The 22874-nt window shown below is 45.1% G+C and overlaps 1 pseudogene; it reads right to left on the bottom strand.

Annotated features, from left to right (window-relative positions):
- Window positions 1–448: 448 nt before the first annotated feature.
- The window catches only part of LOC137373263 (ral guanine nucleotide dissociation stimulator-like 1), a 73987-nt pseudogene continuing 51561 nt past the window's right edge, over window positions 449–22874 (bottom strand).

The raw sequence follows: 22874 nt of genomic DNA, 5'->3' as shown, positions 1-22874 counted from the left end.
AAAACTGAAAGACATGGTTTGCCAGTGTCCATGGGCTGGATTTTACCAGCCCTTGCAACATCAGCAGTCGTGGCGGGAGGGCCCAGAAAATGCCTGTGGGCCTCAATGCCAGAAAGGCCCCGCCCCATATTATGCCGGTGAGGCCTCGTGGCGGCCCCCTTGCCGCTCAGCGATGGGAACAGGATTTAAATATGTTATTTAATGAATTAATTACCCACCTGCTTCTGTCGACCGTCCTGCTGTCATCTTCCGGCCGGTTTCCCGACTCCCTCTTCCAATCAACATCAGTACAACACTCGCTCCGTGATTCATTTCTAATCAACTTAGCTAAACTATAAATTCTGAAGTAATTTCAAAAATCCAAAAGGAAATACAACTGAACTTCAAAACCAGTGGACAGAGTGGCAAACTCTGCAGGAACTCATGGCTATTCAGTGGGTGTCTTGAATTAGTTTACTTCAGATTGCCATTCAAAATGAAAAGTTTTATACATCATGCCTAAATGAACGCTTGGGCGCATCACTATTCCATTCAGAATTGATTCTTTCATTTGTGCTGACAAATCCAATTCGTAATTCTGCAATACTGTGATGTTTTTTGTGAAAATTAGTACAGATGGCTAAAATGGTTCTGTCGTAGCCAAATGTATGGCACGTTGGTGATTTCCATTACACAACACTGGTCTAAAAGATCACTGGTGAACTAAGTGGCAAAACGTAATTCCACCAATTTAATTAATTCCATCACAATCCATTGCACAATTAAACCATCTTATCTTTCATAGTGATTCAAATACTCAATACCTGTGAGTTACCATTGAGCCCTGGAATTAACAGTTTAACTGGCAGCAATTCAAGCTGTTTCTAAAGATGCTTCACTTTGAAACACAGAAATTACAACACAGAAGGCAGTCAGTTGGCCAAAGTTGCCTGTGCTGGTCCTTACTCTCAACTGGATCCATCAACTGCAATCTCATTTTCCTGTCCTGCTCCCCAGATCCTGTTATATTGTTCAAATGATGATCCAATTCCCTCTTAAATGACGTTATTTGAGGTAAAGCATTCCACACTATAATAACTCGTCATTTCAAAAACTCTTCTAACTGGTTCCTTTGTCCTGCTACAATAGTTTAAATGTTACATCAAAAGCTGACTGGTGAGATTTGCAATACAGCAAAAAAACAGATTCTCTTTTGAAGGAATGGAATTTGGAGTAAGAGTGTTTCTGGCTCTTATGTTACTCTACCTGCATGGTGTAATATAACTTCTCAGTGATGAATTGAAAATAAGCTCCAGAATAGCAATTGCAGCCATCATCAAAAAAGGGGAACATATCTCCCCCAGTCCCACCCTCCACCTCCATAGCTTTTAAAATTGAAACAACTTTTTTCATTGCTACACAAAGATTAATCTTACTGTCCAGCTCCTGTTCTGCCACTTCTTGCTGCTGAAATTGTTCGAGGAGTTTCTGGGCCTGTTTCTTCAGGTCCGAGCCTGGCATCGTCTGCCTCAGGTGTTTGAGAATCTTCTGCAGGCATGTGTAATTTGGAATGTTGAAGTTTTCAGAAAACTGGTCCAGCCAGGCTTGCAGAATCGAGGCTATTGCGCTGGAAATATACATGCAAGACAGAGTCAGTAACTGTTTGTCAGGAGAAGCAAAAATGTTTAGAAATAAAATCCCAACTGGTAATTTGGAAGCTTCTAATGTTGTAATTTTAAACTCAATAAATTAAGGCTGTTTATTTGTAATTTATTCTTGGGATAAGGGTGTCACTAGCAAGGCCAGTATTTATTGCCCATTCCTAGTTGCCCTGAGAGGGTGGTGCTGAGCTACTTTCTTGAACTGCAGCAGTCCATGTGGTGAAGATACTCCCACACTGCCATCAGGTTGGGAGCTCCAGGATTTTGACCCAATGAGGCTGAAGGAACGGCAGAATATGTCCAAATCATGATGGTGTTTGACTTGGAAGGGGACTTGGAGGTGATGGCGTTCCCAAGTTTTCATCTTTGGCAGTCACATATATGAGCCTCGGCTTATATAAAATTATTTTGCATGCATTTGAAGATACTTATACAAACAGGTCTTTGTGTTCGGATTTGGCTTTTTCCAACAGTCAGGCAGAAGTGGGTTACAAAAAGATCTTTACAAACCTTCACCAAAATTCCAACAGGACGAACCAAGCAAATAAAAAATACAAGTATAAAGATGACTTGGTTGCTTGGGCTCTGAGGGCTAAATCGCCAAGGCTTGGACACTCCTATAATTTTTTTCTCAAAAATATACTTTATTCAGAAAAATCTGTAAAAAAATACATTACAAAGCAGTTCAAAGCAGCACTAAGTTGACATTCCAAAAAGTGTAAAGGAAATCAGTTTTCTTCAATATAGGAGTCAGTTGCTTCCATTCCATTTTACATGCCATGTACATTTTACAGCTCAGCCATATTCAGTGTATACAGCCTGAGCGGTTTTCCATGGGTCCAGCACCTCCGTTCACTATGGCAGGAGGACCTTCCACGGTGGTCTTTCCCCATTGATTCTTTGAGGCGGCTGCCCCAAGCTTTAGTGCGTCCCTCAGCACATAGTCCTGGACCATGGAATGTGCCAATCTGCAACATTTGGTCGTGGACAACTCTTTGCGCTGGAAGACCAGCAAGTTTCGCGCGGACCAAAGAACGCCTTTCATCGAATCGATAGTCCTCCAAAAGCAGTTGATGTTTATCTCGGCGTGTGTCCCTAGGAACAGCCTGTAGAGCTTAGAGCTGCTTGGTTTGAACCTCGACAAAAACCACTGCATCTCCGACTACATCTGCTTGCAAAGGCACATTCCAGAAAGAGCTGGGCAACAGTCTCTTCCCCACCACCACCACCTCGAGGGCAGCGTGCAGAGGAAGGATCTGACGGGGAGGGCCCTTCTCACCACCTACCAAGCTACGTCTTGGTGCTTGCTTGAAAGTTCTGGTGATGAGGGATTCTGCCAAATGACTTTGGCGGTCTGCTCGGGGAACCGTCCGACAGGATCCACCATCTCCTTATCCAGTCGGGCCTTGAGGACATTCTGTGAAGACCACTGCCTGATGGATTGGTAGTCAAAGGTGTTTTTCCGCACAACCTTTTCCACGAACGATAGGTGATACGGCACGGTCCAACTGGATGCCGCATTCTGCGGCAATGTGACCAGACCCATACTTCACAACACCGGGGACAGATAGAACCTCAGCACATAATGACACTTGGTGTTTTCATACTGGGGCTCTACACACAGCTTGATGCAGCCGCACACGAAGGCGATCATCAGGCTGAGGGCGACGTTGGGTATGTTTTTTCCGCCCTAATGCAGAGGTTTGAACATTGTGTCCCTCCGGACACGGTCCATTTAGCATCTCCAAATGAAGCGGAAAATGGCTCAGGTGACCGCCACGGTGCAGGAGTGAGGTATGGGCCAGACCTGCGCCACATACAGCAACAGCGTGAGCACCTCGGATCCGATGACCAGGTTCTTACCCACGGCGGAGAGAGATCGCTGCTCCCAGAAGCTGAGTTTATGGTGTACCCTGGCTACTCGCTCCTTCCAAGTTTTGGCGCACACCCCAGCCCTTCCGAACCATATCCCCAGCACCTTCAGGTAGGCTGACCTGACGGTGAACGGGACAAAGGATCGGTCGGCCCAGTTCCCAAAGAACATGGCCTCGCACTTGCCGCTGTTTACTTTGACTCCCGAGACCAGTTCGAACTGGACACAGATGCTCATTAATCTGCGAACGGACAGTGGATCCGAGCAGAAGACAGCAACGTCGTCCATGTACAGGGAGGTTTTGACCCGAGTGCCTCCACTGCCTGGGATTGTCATTCCTCTAATGCCCACATCCTTCCTAATGGACTCAGAAAAGGGTTCTATACAGCAAACAAAGAAGACAGAGGAGAGAGGACAGCCCTGCCTGACTTTCTGATTCCCACCCATTGATTGAGACTGCACTACTGATGTTTGTGCAGAGCAGTTTGAACTAATTGCGGATTCCCTCCCCAAGCCCCATTTTGGAGAGCACGTCCATCATATATGTGTGCAATATCCTGTTAAACGCCTTCTCCTGGTCCAAGCTGATAAGGCAGGTGTCCACCCTCCTGTCCTGTACATAGGCAATCGTATCCCTGAGTAGCAGGAGACTATCAGAGATCTTCCTGCCAGGTACAGTACAGGTCTGGTCAGGATGGATCACCAACTCCAGAGCAGACTTGACCCGACTGATGATGACTTTGGACAGGATCTTGCAGTCACCATTCAGCAGTGAGATGAGCCGCCAATTTCTGATCTCCGCCTCTACCCCTTCCACTTGTTAATGAGGGTGATAGTGCCTTTCCTCATGGATTCTGACATGCTGCTGGTCAGAAGCATACTCTCGTATACTTCCAGCAGGTCTGGGCCGATCCAGTCCCACAGAGCCCAATACAACTCAACCGGTAAGCCGTCGCTTCTGGGACTTTTACTCGTCTCGAAGGACCTGATGGCCTTTGCCAGTTTGTCCAGGCTCTCCCGCATGCTGACATCTAAGACCTCCATGATAGATGACAGGAAGGACTGGGAGGCCGTGCTGTCCCCGGGCTTCACGTCATACAGCCCAGCATAAAAGGATTTGCTAATTCTTTGTATGTCAGACTGCGAAGATGTTACCGAGCCATTCTCTTCTTTCAGGCTGCTGATCACAGAGCTCTCTGTACCTTTTGGAAGAAGAAAACGCAAGCACGTCTCATCCTGCTGAACGGAACGGATTCTGGACCGGAAGATGATCTTGGAGCCTCCGTGGCAAAGAGCGAGGCCTGCCGGCTCTTCACCTCTTGGAGATCCTCCTTGACCTCAACCCCCATCGACTGCAGCCACACCAGATTTTGCATTCTTTTTTGAAGTCAGGACATTTCCCTCTGTGTGTCTCTCGTTTTCTGAACACTTTTGAAGGTAAAGAACTTCTTGATATTCTCCTTGATCGCCTCCCGCCAATGCACTGGAGACTCAAAGAGGGGTTTCATGGTTGTCCAACGTTTGTAATTCCTTTTGAGTTCCTCAACATTTTCTGGGGTGAGCATTATAACATTGAGCTTCCATGTTCCCCTGCTAGCCTGCTGGTCGTCTTGTAAGTGACAGTCGGCCAGTAAGAGGCAGTGGTCAGAGAAGAACACAGGCTTGACGTTGGTGGATCTGACCATGAAAGCACGGGACACAAACAGGAAGTCAATTCTGGAACAGGCAGACCTGTCCGGTCTTGACCAGGTGTATCTACGCTGCACTCCATCTGCAGAGTTGCTAAAGATGTGGTGCAGCTTGGCTTCTTTTACTGTTTCCATTAGGAATCTAGACGTAGCGTCCAATTTGCTGTGGTCCTTGCTGGATCTTCCAGCTGCGTTAATAATGCAGTTGAAGCCACCACCCAGAATGACCAGTCTGGATGTTGTCAGCAGCAGTGGGAGCTGGTGGAAAATGGTCAGCCGCTCGCTGCATTGAGCCAGGGTGTAAACGTTGACCAATGGTCAGCCGCTCGCTGCATTGAGCCAGGGTGTAAACGTTGACCAATGGTCAGCCGCTCGCTGCATTGAGCCAGGGTGTAAACGTTGACCATCCAGAGCAGAGCAGTATTGTACATTATATCTGCTACAAGGAGTCGACTGCCCACCACCTCCTTAACTTCGGAGATGATGAAGTTGCTTCCCCACAGCAGAATACTAAGGCCAGAGGAACGGGAATCATTTCCCCCGACCAGATTGATGACCCTTGTGACCACTATCGCGACCATTGCCTCTAGGTGCCGAGGTGCGGTATTCCATACTCCCGCAGAAACAGCAGGTCAGCTTTGACCTTGGCGAGGTAGTCCCAAGTCGAAACACATTGTGTTAATCAAAGCAATCTTTATATCCATTTTAAAGTTGGGTGTTGCTTCCCACACCAGGTGTCCTTGTTAGTCCTTGTCCTTGGGTATGTTCCTGCATACCAATAGTGTACACAAGCTGTTTCACATTTGTCGGGCTCAGAAACCCCTCCTGGTTACACATTGTGGGGCGGGGGGGTCTTGTTCCGCTGGGGTGTCATCGGGGGGTCTTCTAGGCAGCAAGGCTTGGGCTGTCCTCTGTTGTTGGTGTTTTTCCCCTCCGTTCCTCCTCGAAGACATTGCTGCTCCTGGCTTCCTGGAGCTGCAGTGCGCCAGATGCTTCATTGCTCTCGGTGTCCCGGAGCTTGGATGCGCTGGGCATCTCGCTGGGTTTGGGGCACACTGGGCCCATCACAGCTTCCAGTACCCTGGAGCTGGGGGGCTTTATCTTCCAGCTGCTTTGAGTTCTGCCGTTTCTTTTGCAGGTGCCATCGTTCCAGCCCTTCCTCATCCAATGCGGGGGAGCTGCCATAGTCTGTCTCAGACGGTAACCTCCTCTTGTCACTGGTTTGGGTGCTGGCCTTTTCCTTTTTTGGAGGTTTCTTCTTTGTGGTTTTCCTTTGTACCATTTGCCACTGACCACTTTGTCCATCTGCTGCCTCCTCCTCTATTGATTCTGTCTGCCCGGCTTCCGGGCACGGGGTAGGTGTTGGGTCGCTGCTTGCAGCTGCCTCCCCTTTCTTCTCCTTCTCAGGTAGACTTTCCTCACTGTGGAGAGGATTGCTTGTCTCCTTCCCAGCACCAGACGTATTCACTGTTCCTTCTCCCGGTCTTTCCTTGGACCTTGCCGCCTGAGCATAACTGAGGCAATGTTTGGGGCAGGTTTTGTAGAGCTGACCTGCCCCAGAGCACAGGTTGCTGCACTTATTCTGTTTACAGTCCTTGGTCTGATGGCCTTCTTTCCTGCAGTTCTTGCAGACGACTGTGCTTTGGTTGCCATGTGACCAGATTTGCCACAGGTGTGACAAACTCCGGCTGCCCCGCATAGATCAGGAAGCCTCAACTTTCTCCAATTGCGAAGCTGTAGGGGGATGGATGATGGCTCCGTTGGCCTCGACCTTCAAGGACACTCCTATAATAGAGGACAGTCAGGTATAGTTAAGGATATCTAATGAGATGCTCCAATATAGTCAGCTTGCCACTCACTCACTTTCAGCTCCCTGTTTAGTACTGGTGACCATATAGCATTACTTACTAGGCAGTTTAATTGGTCTTGTCATAAAACATAAGCAGAACAAGCGATCAGTTGTACAGTGAAGCTATTACAATATTGAAACCCTAATCTTTAACACAATAAAACATCCCATGGCACGTCACAGGAGGTTAATCACACGAAACCTGATACCAAGACAAAGATGAAGATATTATAATAGGTGACCAAAAGCTTGGCCAGAGATTGATTTTTCATGAGCTTCTTAAAGGAGAGAGGTGGAGATGTTTGTGGGGTGGATTTTTAAGCTTGTGGCCTAGACAGCTGAAGACCACACTAATGGTGGGGCAAAGGAAGTGGGAGATGCACAACAGGCCAGAGTTGGTGGAGACCAGGAGACAATGTAGGTCGGTGAACACAGGAGTGATGGGACTTGATGCAAATTAGGATATGGACAGAGTTCTAGATGAGATGAAGTTTATGGAGGGGGTATGTTACAGGAACTTTCTATTTTGCCAAGAATAAGCTCCAAAAGCAAAAATTTTTTCACACAACAATTGAGACTTAGTGAGACTGACAGTGCTGTTCCAGCAACACATGGTTTCACTTCTACAGACCCTTGCCAATACTGGGTATAGATGAACATGCATTTTAAAAGCTGCACATATAACAAATCTAATCTTATTGCACAGCAATTCCATATTCTGTTGACCAACATGGGCTCTGTGGAGACAACCGATTCCATTCCGACTAAACTAGCTGGCAGAGGGTGTGGTGGGGTGTGGGTGTTCAGGTTGCAGTAGACTGCAGTGTCACATGCAGTAAAAGCCTCATATTCGTAGAAATATTTTGTACTGGAGGGACTGTCTTTACATCATCTGACTTCAGTGCAGCAACATTCAAGTCAGTTGGCATAGTTAAATCCAGGGATAAAAGCTATTTTATATCAGTTCCAAAACCTTGATGGCCCATATTTTTAAGGGTGCTGAATCATATTGGCTGTAAAAACATACAGCTTAAGAAATGAAGTACTATAATTTTTGCAAACATCAGTAGTTTTCAGTTCAGTGAAGATAGCTGCATTACCAAAAGCTTGGTCAAAGATGCAGGTTTTATGGAGTGTCTTTAAAAAAGGAGAGAAGCTTAGAGTGGGAATTTCAGAATTTAGGGCCCAGAGAGCTGAAGGCACGGCTGCTAATGGAAGGATAAAGGAAACTGGAGATGCACAAAAGGGTAGAATTGGAGGAACACAGAGATTCCAGTATTGGGCTTGAGGAGGCTGCAGAAACAGAAGGGCAAGGCCAAGGAAATTTTTAATTTTGTTTGGGGGGGTGGTGGGGGGTGGGGTAGTTATGTTTGTTAAAGAAAACAGCATCTCTAGGTTGAAACACAGTGGAAACATGACCTGAAGAAGAAGCCAAAGTTCATTTGTTATGTCAAGGAAGCCTCTCTTCCTTAACCATTTTCATACTGCTTAGGAGGACACATTACATAGACTTGAATAAACAGTCAACCAGTGACACTCCAGAAAAAGTTTAAAAAGAAAAATCAGTTCAAAAGATCGCCACTACGAGAAGATACCCCATTAACAAAATCTCAGGTGGGAATAAATTACTGAGTTAAAGAGGCTCTACTCCGCTGACTCACAATGCATAGAATTTAATCTGTACTGTCTAGAAAATTTGGCCCAAAGCACTCTCCTGTAGTCCCACAGAACTGAAGTCTCTATCTCCAATGCACACATACAAACATCCGAATTAGGAGCAGGAGTAGGCGATTTGGCCCCTTGAGCCTGCTCCACATTTGATAAGATCATGACTGATCTGATTTTGGTCTTAACTCTACTTGTTGATCAAGAATCTATCGAACTCTGCCTTACAAATATTCAATGACCCTGCCTCCACTGCTCTCTGGGGAAGATTTCTCATCTCCGTCTTAAATGGGAGACACCTAATTTTTAAACTGTTTCCCCTAGTTCTGGTCACTCTCATAAGGGGAAACATCCTTTCAGCATCCCTCCTGTCAAGTCCCCTCAGGATCTTATATGTTTCAATAAAATACTCAAACTTTGAAACTTCAATGGATACAATGCCAAACTGTCCAACCTTTCCTCATAAGAGAACCACTTCATCCCAGAAATCAGTCACGTGAACCTTCTCTGAACTGCTTCTAATGCAGCTTTATCCTTAAGTAAGGGGACCAAAATGTTACGCAGTACCCTCGGTGTGATCTCACCAATGCCCTGTACAACTGTAGCAAAACTTCCTGACATTTATATTCCATTCCCCTTGCAATAAATGACAACATTCCATTTTCCTTCCTGATCACTTGCTCAACGTGCATACTTTTTGTGAATCATCTACCAGGATAGACAGATCCTACTGTACCACAGAGTTCTGCAGTCTCTCTCCATTTAAATAATAATAATACTGCATTTCTATTCTACCTGCCAATGTTGACAAATCCACATTTTCCCACATTACACATCAACAAAATTATATCCCTACGGAATCATCTGAAATCTCTAATCAGCTGCACTGTACTATATTATTTACTTTCATGATTCATTATCATTCTTTCAGTCTCTGAAACCATCACTTCTTAAGTAGACACTGAAAGTACTCTTGGATGGTGGTGGCACTGGAGAAAGTGTAAGGATGTGATAGAACTGGAGAAAGTGCAATCTTGGATAGTGTAATTGTAGTATTCTGGAGTTCAGGTTAATTATGCATGGATGCACTTTGCTTACTTTCCTCCGATTGTGGCCTCTTGAGCACCTCTGATTTTAATTGTTTCACCAATGGCGGCCGGGCCTTCAGATGCCAAGACCCTGAGCTCTGGAAACTCCACCCGAAGGGGGGAATTTTATGATCTACCCTGCGGCAGGTTTGGAGGTGGGGAGAACATAAAATATGCTGTGATGGTGGTGGGGCAGGGGTTGCCGCTACCATCCCGCCTCTGTCAAAATTTAGTCCAGGGCAAGAAGGCCTGTGAACAGCCTCCCTCACCACCGCCCCCCCCCCTGCCACTGCCACCAATTGAGACCCTTAACTGGGCAGTTAACCCCCAGTTAAGGGTCTCTTCCCGTTGCAGCCGCAATTGGCCATGCGACAGGCGACCCTGTTGCTGCATGAGAAGCACGACACAGCAAACCGTGGGGGCTGCTTCCCAGATCTGGAGTGTAAAGGCACTTAGTGCCTATACAAGGGACACTACATCGGGAAAGGGCGGGGGAGTGGGGTGTGCTGAGAGCCAACCATCCCCCTCTCCCAAGCCCTTGCTACCGACCCGACTCTCCACCCACCCCCCTGCCCCGCCTCCCACTCTGACCTACCTGTGGCCTGGGTCCAGCGACCCTCCTCGGTCTCCACAGTGGTGCTGCAGTTTCTGGCATCTGATTGGCTGGCAGCTCTCCAATGTGAGATTCTCAATGACAAGGTCCTTGCTCCTGTAGAAATCCCGCCACTGTCCATGTATGTGCCTGATTGACACTACATTCAGTGAGCCTTCTGGAGCAGAGACAACGTGGGGATCACATCATCCATTTTTCTGGACATCGTGACCTCCGCCGCCACTATAAAATTCCCCTCTAAATCTCTGCCTCGCTCTCCTCCTTTAAGACTCTCCTTAAAACCTACCTCTTTGACTGTGCTTTTGGGCATCTACTCTAATGCAACCAACTGTTGCTCGGTGCCAAACTTTGTTAAATAATGCTCCTCTGAAGCTTCTTAGAACGTTTTACTACATTAAAGAAACTACATAAATACCAGTTGTTGTTGCTGTTGAGATTTGTTTGAATAAACACAATATTCACATGTTGAAAACCACTCTGCTGTTTAAAACAAAAACAGCAGCTTCAAACCTCCCTCCACCCATGAAACTTGGATTAAAGTGGAAGTTAATTTGCCAAACAACATGCCCAACTAGCACAGTATTTTAACATGAATTAGACTTTCCTCAATTAGGAAATGGTGGTATTTTGGCCCCTGTATGTACTTCATCACTACGTACCTCCCAGTACAAGAGACAGGTACCTTGTAATGTTAATTAGGACTAATGTAGTCTCCTGGACTAGCTTTGCTCATCTAAAGTGGGTGAGGGGTCAACTCCCTTATCTCTTTAAAAAATACTCAAGCTCTTTATGACCATTACGACACAATCCTTATTGCGGACACAACTCAATGTATTGTTTGATGTAGTGCACCAGTGTAGCAAGCATTTCTTATAATGCACAGCCCCCAATTTCACCGAGCTTAATTTCACATTAGCAATTATGGGATGTTTTGTTGAAAAGATGTTTTGATGCTTTATCTTTGCTTCCCCTCTGAGAGCTCCGAGTTTAGTTAAAGAGCAGCACAAAGCAGAATAATCCTGGGTTTCATCCCATATCTCTCCTGAGTTAACATGTTTGATCCAGAGCAGTAAAATGACCTCAGCATCTGGGTGGGGGGATAAACTTAACTCGGGTTCCTGTTTATCTTTGATGGCTTCCGCAGAATTGCATAGATGCGAAACTGCCTGCTCTTGAAAGCATTTATCTATCAGGATTTGACATGAATAATAACCACTTGGGGGATGTACTTGAAGCCATGAATTCAGGAGTCAGCTGGGCAAGTTAGATTGTGACACAATGCAAAACATTCAATGGCAACACAGAGTTGAATGTCTACCAAGAACAGGTCACGCTCCAGATGTATGACTGCACCTAGATGATGATTTACATTTTTCTTCAAACTTTGAAAGGAAGTTTGCTGGACCTCATAGTGAGATTGAGTGGTGGAGTGGGGCATAAAGAGAGGGGGAAGGAGGAGAGGAGCCCAATTCTTCAATATTTTACCCTGACTGCAGAGTCCAGCAATGTCAATCTAAGGTAAAAAAAATTCAAGAGCTTGATATTGAAGGAGGAGCAATTTTCCACTGAAGAGTTTTGGATGTTTGTGTTGAAACAATTTGTATGATAAAAACCTCTCTAATCTCTAGGAATGTAGGGCAAATATTAGAGAGGCAATCAATCATCTCCTTTAATGTAATTGCTATGGCCAAAAAGTTATCAGCTGAGCAGTGGTGAAAATTCTTGTGTGCCCTAACTGAGTTTTGAACAGCGACCCCAATTAACCATTCTTGAAGCACATAAACTGGCAAACAATTCCACCAACCAGCACAGAAAAGCAAAGAATGGAAAGAATGAAAAGAGGTGGAAAAGGAGGAGTTCAATGTGTATGCTTTTTTCATTTCTTTCCCAAACCACCAGATGAAGTGGTTTACCATGCTGAGCGTCTCCTTTATTGGGGGAGGGTTGGTTGAAGGGAGATGGAGTTAAAGTGGCTGACTATAACTGGCTTGCCTTGCTGCAAAGATACAACTTACCAGCTAGCTACAGGGTGTTATCTAGAGGTGTTATAGAACCGTGCAGAATGCAAATCATTGAATTCATGAGGCTGCAGGATGGTTGTGCAAAAGAAAACACTTGCTACCAAAACTGATTTGCTGCATTAAATTTCATCTGCCACAAGTCCACTGATTCCACCAGCTTGACTATGTCCTCTTGAAGTCTATCATTATCCTCCTCGAGTTCATAATACTTCCAAGTTTTGTCCCAAGTGCAAATTTTGAAAATGTGCTCTGCACACCCAAGTCAAAGTCATTAATATAGATCAAGAAAAGCAATGTCCCAATATGGATCCCTGGGGAACCTCACTATATACTTTCCTCTAGTCCAGAAAAAAACTATTCATCACTACTGTCTGTTTCCTGTCACTCAACCAACTTCAAATCCGTGCTGTCACTGTCCCTTTTCTTCCATGGCCTTCAACTTTGCTGACAAATTTGTTATGTGGAACATTATCAAATATCTTTTTGAAACCCATGTACACCATATGGACCACGTTACCCTCATCAACCCCTGACCTCATCAAAAAAATTCAAGACAAACATGATTAAACATGTGCTGGCTTTCCTAAATGAATCAACATTTGTCCAAGTGACTGTTAATTTTGCCACAGACCTTCTTTTCTAAAAGCTTTCCCACCACTGAGGTTAAACTAACTGGTCTGTAGTTGATGCGCATATCCTTACACCCTTCTCTGAACATAAGGTATAACATTTGCAATTCTCTAGTCCTCCATAACCACCCTGTATCTAAGGAGGACTGAAAGATTATGGCCAGTGCCTCTGCAATTTCGACCCTTACTTCCTTTAGTATCCTCGGATGAATCTGATCTTGTCCTGGTGACTTATCACTTTTGACTTTTGCGTCGATACAATTCTTCTTTGACCTCTCTGATCTCGAGGAATAATGCAAATATTAGAGAGGTAGTCAAGCGGCTTCTTTAATGTGATTGTTATGGTCTTGAATAGTGTTCGCCACACTACTATGGGATGCTTTTGTGGGAAAGAAGTTCCTACATAACTTTACAGGAACTGCCCGCTGTCCAACAATTTCTTTTCACATTGTTGGAATCTGCATGAAGCATAATTTAGGCACACATTAGATCGAACGTACTTTCTGAATACGGCGCTCATTTCTTGAGATCTTAGTTTTCCATGTTCTTCACAGTTTGGACTGTCCAGGTTTCCACGCCTGCAATTGGTCATAAAGCACAAATGAAGTCATTTTCAAGAAGCACTTGCATCCAGATTTGGCTATCACTCATTAAAAAATAGTTATCCTCTTCACTATCAACTACAAGGCCAATTTTTGTGCATCAGCAAATTTCCCAATCATGCCTCCCACATTTAAGTCCAAATCATTAATATATACCGCAAACAGCAATGGTCCCAACGCTGAGCCCTGTGGAACACCACTGGAAACCACTTTCCATTCGCAAAAACATCCGTTGACTACTATCCTTTGTTTCCTCTCACTGAGCCAATTTTGGATCCAACCTGCCACATTCCCCTGTATCCCATGAGCTTTCATTTTCTGACAAGTCTGCCATGCGGGACCTTGTCAAATGCCTTAATAAAACCCATGTAGACCACATCCACTGCATTACCCACATCTATCCTTTTTACTTCCAAAACCTGAATCAAGTTAGCAAGACATGACCTTCCCTCAGCAAATCCATGCTGACTATATCTGATTGATCCATGCCTTTCTAAGTGGCAGTTTATCCTATCCCTCAAAATTGATTCTAATAATTTACCCACCACTGAGGTCACACTGACCAGCCTATAATTATTTGGCCTATCCCTCGCATCCTTTTTATATAGTGGTTATAACATTCACAGACCTCCAATCCTGTGGCACCTCACCCGTATCCGGTGATGATTTGAAGATGATCCTCAGCACATCCGTTATTTCCTCCCTGGCTTCCTTTAACAACTTGCGATGCAATCCATCTGGCCCTGGTGATTTATCCACCCTCAAGGATGTCAGACCCTCTGGTACTTCCTCTCTCACTGTGCTTTTCGTATCTAATATTTCTGTTACTACAATATCTGCAATCTGTGTCCTGGATTTTATACTGACAAGTCGGTGGCCCGTTCCTCCACTATCTGCAGGAGGCTTCACGTACATGCTGAAGCCTTTCTGGTCATATGATCCATCGGGGGCTGGACAGAATGCAGCAGACTAGGAAAGGTAGGTATTTCAATGTCTGTCAAAAAACCCAATATTTCAGAGCCCTTTTGGAAGATCGTGAGTGAGGGTGTCACTTGCAATAAAATGGCGTGTGTTGCAATGTCTGGTGTCTGTGCGTGAGTTTGTGTGAGTTCATCAGGAGAAACAGCACTGTTTGGAGATCCACCAATAATTACAATGGCACAACAGAATACTTATTGCAACAAAATATTTATCTATTTACAATAATTTACAAATGTAGAAATCATGTTGAGTGGAGGATCAGTTTGATGTTAAGAGGAGGAGCTGGAGGAGGGTCGGGGCCTGGGTCTCTCTCGGCTTTATTCTGGGACTTGACAACAGCAGTTGATTGCGCAGTTCTTTCATCACCAGAACTTTCAAACAAGCACCAAGATATAGCTTGGCTGGTGGTGAGAAGATCCCTCCCGTCAGATCCTTCATACACGCCCGAAGTCTCGCCCCCTCTGCACAATGCCCCCGCGGTGGCTGTGGTGGGGAAGAGACGGTTGCCCACCTCCTCCTGGAATGTGTCTTTGCAAAGCAGGTGTGGAAAGAGATGCAGTGGTTTTTGTCGAGGTTCATCCCAAGCAGCTCTGTAACACAGGAGTCTGTGCTCGACGGGCTGTTCCCAGGGACGCATGCCGAGACAAACATCAACTGCTGCTGGAGGACTATCAATTCGGTGAAAGACGCCCTTTGGTCTGCCCGAAACTTGCTGGTCTTCCAGTGCAAAGGGTTGTCCACGACCGAATTTTGCAGACTGGCACATTCCAAGGTCCAGGACTATGTGCTGAGGGCCGCACTAAAGCTTGGGGCAGCCACAGCAAAGGCTCAATGGGGAAAGACCACAGTGTAAGGTCCCCCCCACCAAGCTGAACTGAGGGGCTGGATCCATGGGAAACCTCTCGAACTGTATCGGGAAAATTTTGTGTGCTGTAAATGTAAAAATGTATATGGCATGACAATGAAATGGAAGGGTTATAAGGCAACTCATAATTGTAAAGAAGGAAACTGATCACCTTTGCCCTGTTTGTATTTTTTGACTTGATGCTGTTTTAAACTGTTTGGGAATGTAATTTTTACAGATTTTTATGAATAAAGTATATTTTGGAAATAAAAAAAAAGTTCTTCCACCAGGTGGCCCACCGGCTGAGTCGGTAACATGCTGGCTGCCTCAGGAGGAAAGTTGAAAAGGCCTTTGTCTGATCTCAGAGCTGCTCCTGGTCATTGTTGAAAAATGATTCACAATCCATGGCGAAGACATTCACCCGTTGGGAATTCTTGAGCCAACTGGCATGACATACGTCATGAGGGAGTCCATGTAACTCCAGTTGGGGTCCTCTAGATATCTTTCAATTAAACAAGAACCCTTCGCAGATACAATAAGTCGGAAGATCATCCACAGTGTTAAACTGCATGATCAGGTGATCTCCTCAATCCATCCAAGTGCAACAACAAGTGCACCAGGTTGGAATGGACCTGCTGGGAGAAGAAAGATGTGGACCCTCCAATTCCGCACTTGGTCAAGTTCCCCAACACGTTGAATACTTCCACCCGCACTTTCTCAGACTCTGCCCTGAAGAGTGGCTGAATTCTGGTAAGATTTGGATCCACAAAGAGCTGGATGGTGTTTGCCATTGACTGGATTATGTTCTTACTCAGGCAGGACAGCACCACATGCGTTAGCAACTCCGAGTTCTGCTCATTCCCCAACAGTCTAATCATTGTGTCCATCACGCTCCAAGACCGTCTTTTAGCTCCAAAGTTAATATTTCTCAGGGCTCAGACACACAGCAACTGGGTAACAGGAGAGACATACCTTATCAAACCGTTTACCACAGTGTCCGTGAGCTGCTGCCCTGAAGCTATTAGCAGTTCTCTAAAGAATGTGATTACTGTAACTGCCTGACAGTCTTGGAGCCTCATGATGTGAGAAGCCAATTGGTTCACGATATGAGGCAGACTGTAGCCAGCATGTTCTGCCATTGCTGTGGCCAACAGAACGACCCCCTTGTCGAAGTGGCTCAGCTTCATCATTTTGCACGATCCTCCATTTGTATTCACGTTTTCAACGACGTCCCCATTTGTTGCTTTGCTTCGAAGGACCTTTCGTGTCTGTACACACTTCTTACACAAATCCCAACTTGATGATGTTTGAAATAGGGCTGCGAAATCTCTCTGCTGCGATTCAGTATCTGAATGATCGAGCAGAGAAATATTAACGCAGCTGGTTAAGGAAATAATTAGGATACTGAATATCAGTGGAAATAATGTATTCACCACCTCTGCCAACACAGGCTTAGTGATAATCTCACACAGCCCGCAGACAGCAACCAGTGATACAGCGGCTGAATACATTTTTCTGTCCCACTGATGGGGCAGGTGCTTTTCCCAAGTGTGTACACCAGCTCCTTGATAGTCCTGACTGCAGATTTTGTGTGTTCGGCCACTGATCTCCACATGTCTTTGACAAATTTCTCCGAAGGGATGGGGGAGATGAGGAGATGGGACACACTGCTGCTATATTGTGCCAGGCCAAAATGGTGAAAATACATAGAACAGAATGTTTTACATCTTTATACGGAACTGACTCCAACTTAACCCTGAGCGTGTATTTCTGAGACTTGGTCCCGTGGATCACTGCCTCGCCTTTAATCATGATTTTTACGAGCACAGTGGCTGCAAAGGAACAGCTGGGGTGTTGGTCAGACAGTCCTTTAAAGACCATGAGGAGCAAGTTGCACAGCTGGTTATGGGGAAAATTCTTGGAAATTACCTTTGCGATCTGATGGTATTTTTGCAAGAGGACTGAAAGGTCATTGTTGTCTAACTGTTCTCTGAGTGTGTTCAGATCCTCTAGCTGCTCCTGTTACTGATCCAGATCGGCACGTTCATATTATAACTGAAAGGACAGGATGGTGTACACAGAGACCAGGGCCATCTGTCACACAGGTAGCGAACTGTCTGCACAGTGCAGCATCAATCGTCCAATTAGAGTCCCCATAATATTTCCAAACGCAAGGTTACTGACGTTGAGCTTCTGCAAGTAAACTTTCAGAAGCTCTAAGGTGGTCTGCATGGCTCTCTGTCGCTCAGGGTCTTCAGTTGAAATGATCCCCTCGTCTACATGATGGATTGTATTTGATATATTCTGCTGAGAATTATCACTTTTCTCAGCGATCTCTTCAAGGACAGTTGTGAATAAATCTACTTTGATGTCCATTTTATACTCATTCCACGGCCCACTGATTGAAATCAGATTTTGTTTGATTGACCTCTTTTGAATTTCTTTCGAATAGGTGATTTTCAAAGATTTGGATGTTTTTACGCACTTGGCTTTGCCTCTGCAGACCATAGGGACATTGCAAATTCACAGCCCTTGGCAGCCATATTTGGACTGAGCAGCTGTTTGTTCTGAATAAGAGCATAAGAAATAGGAGCAGGAGTAGGCCATTCAGTCCCTCAAGCCTGCCCCGCCATTCAATAAGATCATGGCTGATCTGTTCCAGGCCTCAATCCTCTTCCGGGCCTGCTCCGCCTAACTCTTAACTCCCCAAGATTTCAAAAATCTATCTACCCCCTCCTTAAATACATTTAGTGATCTAGCCTCCACAACTCTGAGGCAGAGAATTCCAGAGATTCACCACCCTCTGAGAGAAGAAATTCCTTTGCATCTCAGTTTTAAATGTGTGCCCCGTTATTCTGTAAATATGTCCCCTCGTTCGAGATTCCCGCACTATTGGAAACATCTTCTCAACATTTACCCTGTCAAGCCCCCTTAAAATCTTATATGCTTCTATAAGATCACCTCTCATTCTCCTAAACTCCAATGAACAAAGGCCTAACCTGTTTAGCCGTTCTTGATAAGACAACCCCTTCATCCCAGGAATCAGCCTAGTGAACCTTTTCTGAAATGCCTCCAATGCTCGTATATCCTTCCTTAAATACGGGGACCAAAACTGTACACAGTACTCCAGGTGTGGTCTCACCAACACCTTGTACAGTTGTAACAAGACTTCCCGATTTTTAAACTCTAACCCCTTGCAATAAAGGCCAAAATTCTATTTGCCTTCCTAATTACTTGCTGCACCTGCATGCTAACCTTTTGTGTTTCATGCACAGGAACACCCAAATCCCTCTGCACTGCAGTATTTTGTAGTCTTTCTCCATCTAAATAATAATCTGCCTTTTTATTCTTCCTACCAAAGTGAATTACCTCACAATTTCCCACATTGAACATCATCTGCCAAGTTTTTGCCCACTCACTTAACCTATCTATATTCCTTTGCAGATTCTTTGTGTCCTCATCACAACATGTCTTCCCAGCTATTTTTGTTTCATCAGCAAATTTGGATACACTACACTCTGTCCCTTCCTCTAAGTCATTAATATAGATAGTAAATAGTTGAGGCCCTAGGTCCAATCCTTGTGGCACCCCACTAGTTACTGCTTTCCAACCTGAAAAAGACCCATTGATCCCGACTCACTGCCTTCTGGGTGTTAGCCAATCTTCAATCGATTAGAATCCAGGACCAGCATGTTCCTGTGAGGAAGAAAGACAAGTTTGGCAAGTTTTGGGAAGCTTGGATAACACGGGATATTGTGAGCCGAGTCAAAAAGAAAAAGGAAGCATTTGTAAGGGCTGGAAGGCTAGGAACAGATGAAGCACTTGAGAAATATAAAGACAGTAGGAAGGAACTTAAGCAAGGAGTTAGGAGGGCTAAAAGGGGTCATGAAAAGTCATTGGCAAACAGGATTAAGGAAAATCCCAAAGCTTTTTATACATATATAAAGAGCAAGAGGGGAACCAGGGAAATGGTTGGCCCACTCAAGGACAGAGATGGCAATCTATGCGTGGAGCCAGAGGAAATGGGTGAGGTGCTAAATGAGTACTTTGCATCAGTATTCACCAAGGAGAAGGACTTGGTGGATGATGAGCCGAGGGAAGGGAGTGCAGATAGTCTCAGTCACCTCATTATCAAAAAGGAGGTGGTGTTGGGTGTCTTGCAAAGCATTAAGGTAGATAAGTCCCCAGGGCCTGATGGGATCTACCCTAGAATACTGAGGGAGGCAAGGGAAGATATTGCTGGGGCCTTGACAGAAATCTTTGCATCCTCATTGGCTACAGGTGAGGTCCCAGAGGACTGGAGAATAGCCAATGTTGTTCCTTTGTTTAAGAAGGGTGGTAAGGATAATCCAGGAAATTATAGGCCGGTGAGCCTTACGTCAGTGGGAGGGAAACTATTAGAGAGAATTCTTCGGGACAGGATTTACTCCCATTTGGAAACAAACAAACTTATTAGCGAGAGACAGCATGGTTTTGTGAAGGGGGGGTCGTGTCTTACTAATTTGATTGAGTTTTTTGAGGAAGTGACGAAGATGATTGATGAGGGAAGGGCGGTGGATGTTGTCCATATGGACTTTAGTAAAGCCTTTGACAAGGTCCCGCATGGCAGACTGGTGCAAAAGGTGAAGTCACACGGGATCAGAGGTGAGCTGGCAAGATGGATACAGAACTGGCTCAGTCGTGGAAGACAGAGGGTAACAGTGGATGGGTGTTTTTCTGAATGGAGGGATGTGACTAGTGGTGTTCCGCAGGGATCAGTGCTGGGATCTTTGCTGTTTGTGGTATACATAAATGATTTGGAGGAAAATGTAGCTGGTCTGATTAGTAAGTTTGCGGACGACACAAAGGTTGGTGGAGTTGTGGATAATAATGAGGATTGTCAGAGGACACCGCAGGATATAGATCGGTTGGATACTTGGGCGGAGAAATGGCAGATGGAGTTTAATCCGGACAAAGGTGAGGTAATGCATTTTGGAAGGTCTAATGCAGGTGGGAGGTATACAGTAAATGGCAGAACCCTTAGGAGTATTGACAGGCAGAGAGATCTGGGTATACAGGTCCACAGGTCACTGAAAGTGGCAACGCAGGTGGATAAGGTAGTCAAGAAGGCATACGGCATGCTTGCCTTCATCGGTCGGGGCATTGAGTATAAAAATTGGCAAGTCATGTTGCAGCTGTACAGAACCTTAGTTAGGCCACACTTAGAATATTGCGTGCAATTCTGGTCACCACACTACCAGAAGGACGTAGAGGCTTTGGAGAGGGTACAGAGGAGGTTTACCAGGATTAAAAACAAGGAATGCTGGAACCACTCAGCAGGTCTGGCAGCATCTGTGGAAAGAAAAGCAGAGTTAACGTTTCGGGGCAGTGAGTTCCGATGAAGGGTCACTGACCCGAAACGTTAACTCTGCTTTTCTTTCCACAGATGCTGCCAGACCTGCTGAGTGGTTCCAGCATTTCTTGTTTTTATTTCAGATTTCCAGCACCCGCAGTATTTTGCTTTTATTTTAGGTTTACCAGGATGTTGCCTGGTCTGGAGGGCATTAGCTATGAGGAGAGGTTGGAAAAACTCGGATTGTTTTCACTGGAACGACGGAGGTGGAGGGGCGACATGATAGAGGTTTACAAAGTTATGAGCGGCATGGACAGAGTGGATAGTCAGAAGCTTTTTCCCAGGGTGGAAGAGTCAGTTACTAGGGGACATAGGTTTAAGGTGCGAGGGGCAAAGTTTAGAGGGGATGTGCGAGGCAAGTTTTTTGCACAGAGGGTGGTGAGTGCCTGGAACTTGCTGCCAGGGGAGTTGGTGGAAGCAGATACGATAGCGACGTTTAAGAGACATCTTGACAAATATATGAATAGGAAGGGAATAGAGGGAAATGGGCCCCGGAAGTGCAGAAGGTGTTAGTTTAGGCAGGCATCAAGATCGGCGCAGGCTTGGAGGGCCGAATGGCCTGTTCCTGTGCTGTACTGTTCTTTGTTCGATGCCAACACAATACCCTCAATACCCTGAGCTCTTATTTTGTGTAATAACCTTTTATGTGGCACCTTATCAAAAGGTGCCGTCTGAAAATCCAAACACACTACATCTACCGGTTCCCTTTTATCCACTCTGCTTGTTATATCCTCAAAGAACTCGAACAAATTTGTCAAACATGATTTCCCTTTCATAAAACCATGTTGACTCTGTTTGATTGCATTATGTTTTACTAAATGTCCTGCTATTTCTTCCTTAATAATGGACTCTCGCTTTTTCCCAGTGACAGATGTTAAGCTAACTGGTCTGTAGTTTCCTGCTTTCTGTCTCCCTCCTTACTTGAATCGGGGTGTCACATTAGCGGTTTTCCAATCCGCTGGTACCCTACCAGAATCCAGTGAGTTTTGGTATATTATGACCAATGCCTCCACTATCTCTGCAGCCACTTCTTTTAAAACCATTGGATGCAGGCCATCAGGTCCTGATGACTTGTCTGCCTTTAGTCCCATCAGTTTGTCCAGCACCTTTTCCCTCGTGATAGAGATTATTACAAGTTCCTCCCTCCCATTTACACCTTGTTAATCTATTACTGTTGGATGTTTATAGTGTCCTCCACCGTGAAGACCGATGCAAAATATTGGTTTAAATGATCTGTCATTTCCCTGTTATCTGTTATTAATTCCCCAGTCTCATCCTCTAAGGGTCCCACACTTGCTTTGGCTATTCTGTTCCTTTTCATATACCCGTAGAAGCTCTTACTGTTGGTTTTATATTTCTTGCCAATTTAGTCACATAATCAATTTTGTCCCCCTTTATTATTTTTTAAGTCATCCGCTGCTGGTTTCTAAAAAATTCCCAATCCTCTGGCCTACCACTCGTTTTTGCTGCATTGCACGCCTTTGTTTTTGATTTGATACTCTCCTTAACATCCTTTGTTATCCATGTGTGGTTCATCGTTCTCTTCGTGTCCTTCCTTCTGACGAGAATAAATGTTTGCTGAGTGTTATGAAATATCTGCTTAAAAGTCTGCCACTGCTCATCTACTGACTTCCCCTGTAGTTTATCTTCCCAGCCCGCTTTAGACAACTCTTTCTTCATACCTCTGTAATTGCCCTTGCTTAAGTTGAAGACACTGGTTTGAGACCTGAGTTGCTCATCTTCAAGCTGAATTTGAAATTCTACCATGTTATGATCGCTTCCCCCAAAGGATCCTTAACTACAAGATCTCTTATTAATCCTGCCTCATTACACAATACCAAATCTAAGATAGCCTGTTCCCTGGTAGGTTCTGCAACATATTGCTCGAAGTAACAATCCCGGAGGCACTCGACAAATTCGTCTTCCGTGCTACCCTTGCCAATTTGAATTGTCCAGTCTATATGCAGATTAAAATCACCCATAAAGCAT

The sequence above is a fragment of the Heterodontus francisci genome, chromosome 8, assembly GCF_036365525.1.
Source record: "Heterodontus francisci isolate sHetFra1 chromosome 8, sHetFra1.hap1, whole genome shotgun sequence".
NCBI lineage: Eukaryota > Metazoa > Chordata > Chondrichthyes > Heterodontiformes > Heterodontidae > Heterodontus > Heterodontus francisci.
The sequence above is the reverse complement of the archived record's forward strand: the minus strand, read 5'-3'. Positions and strand labels throughout refer to the sequence as shown.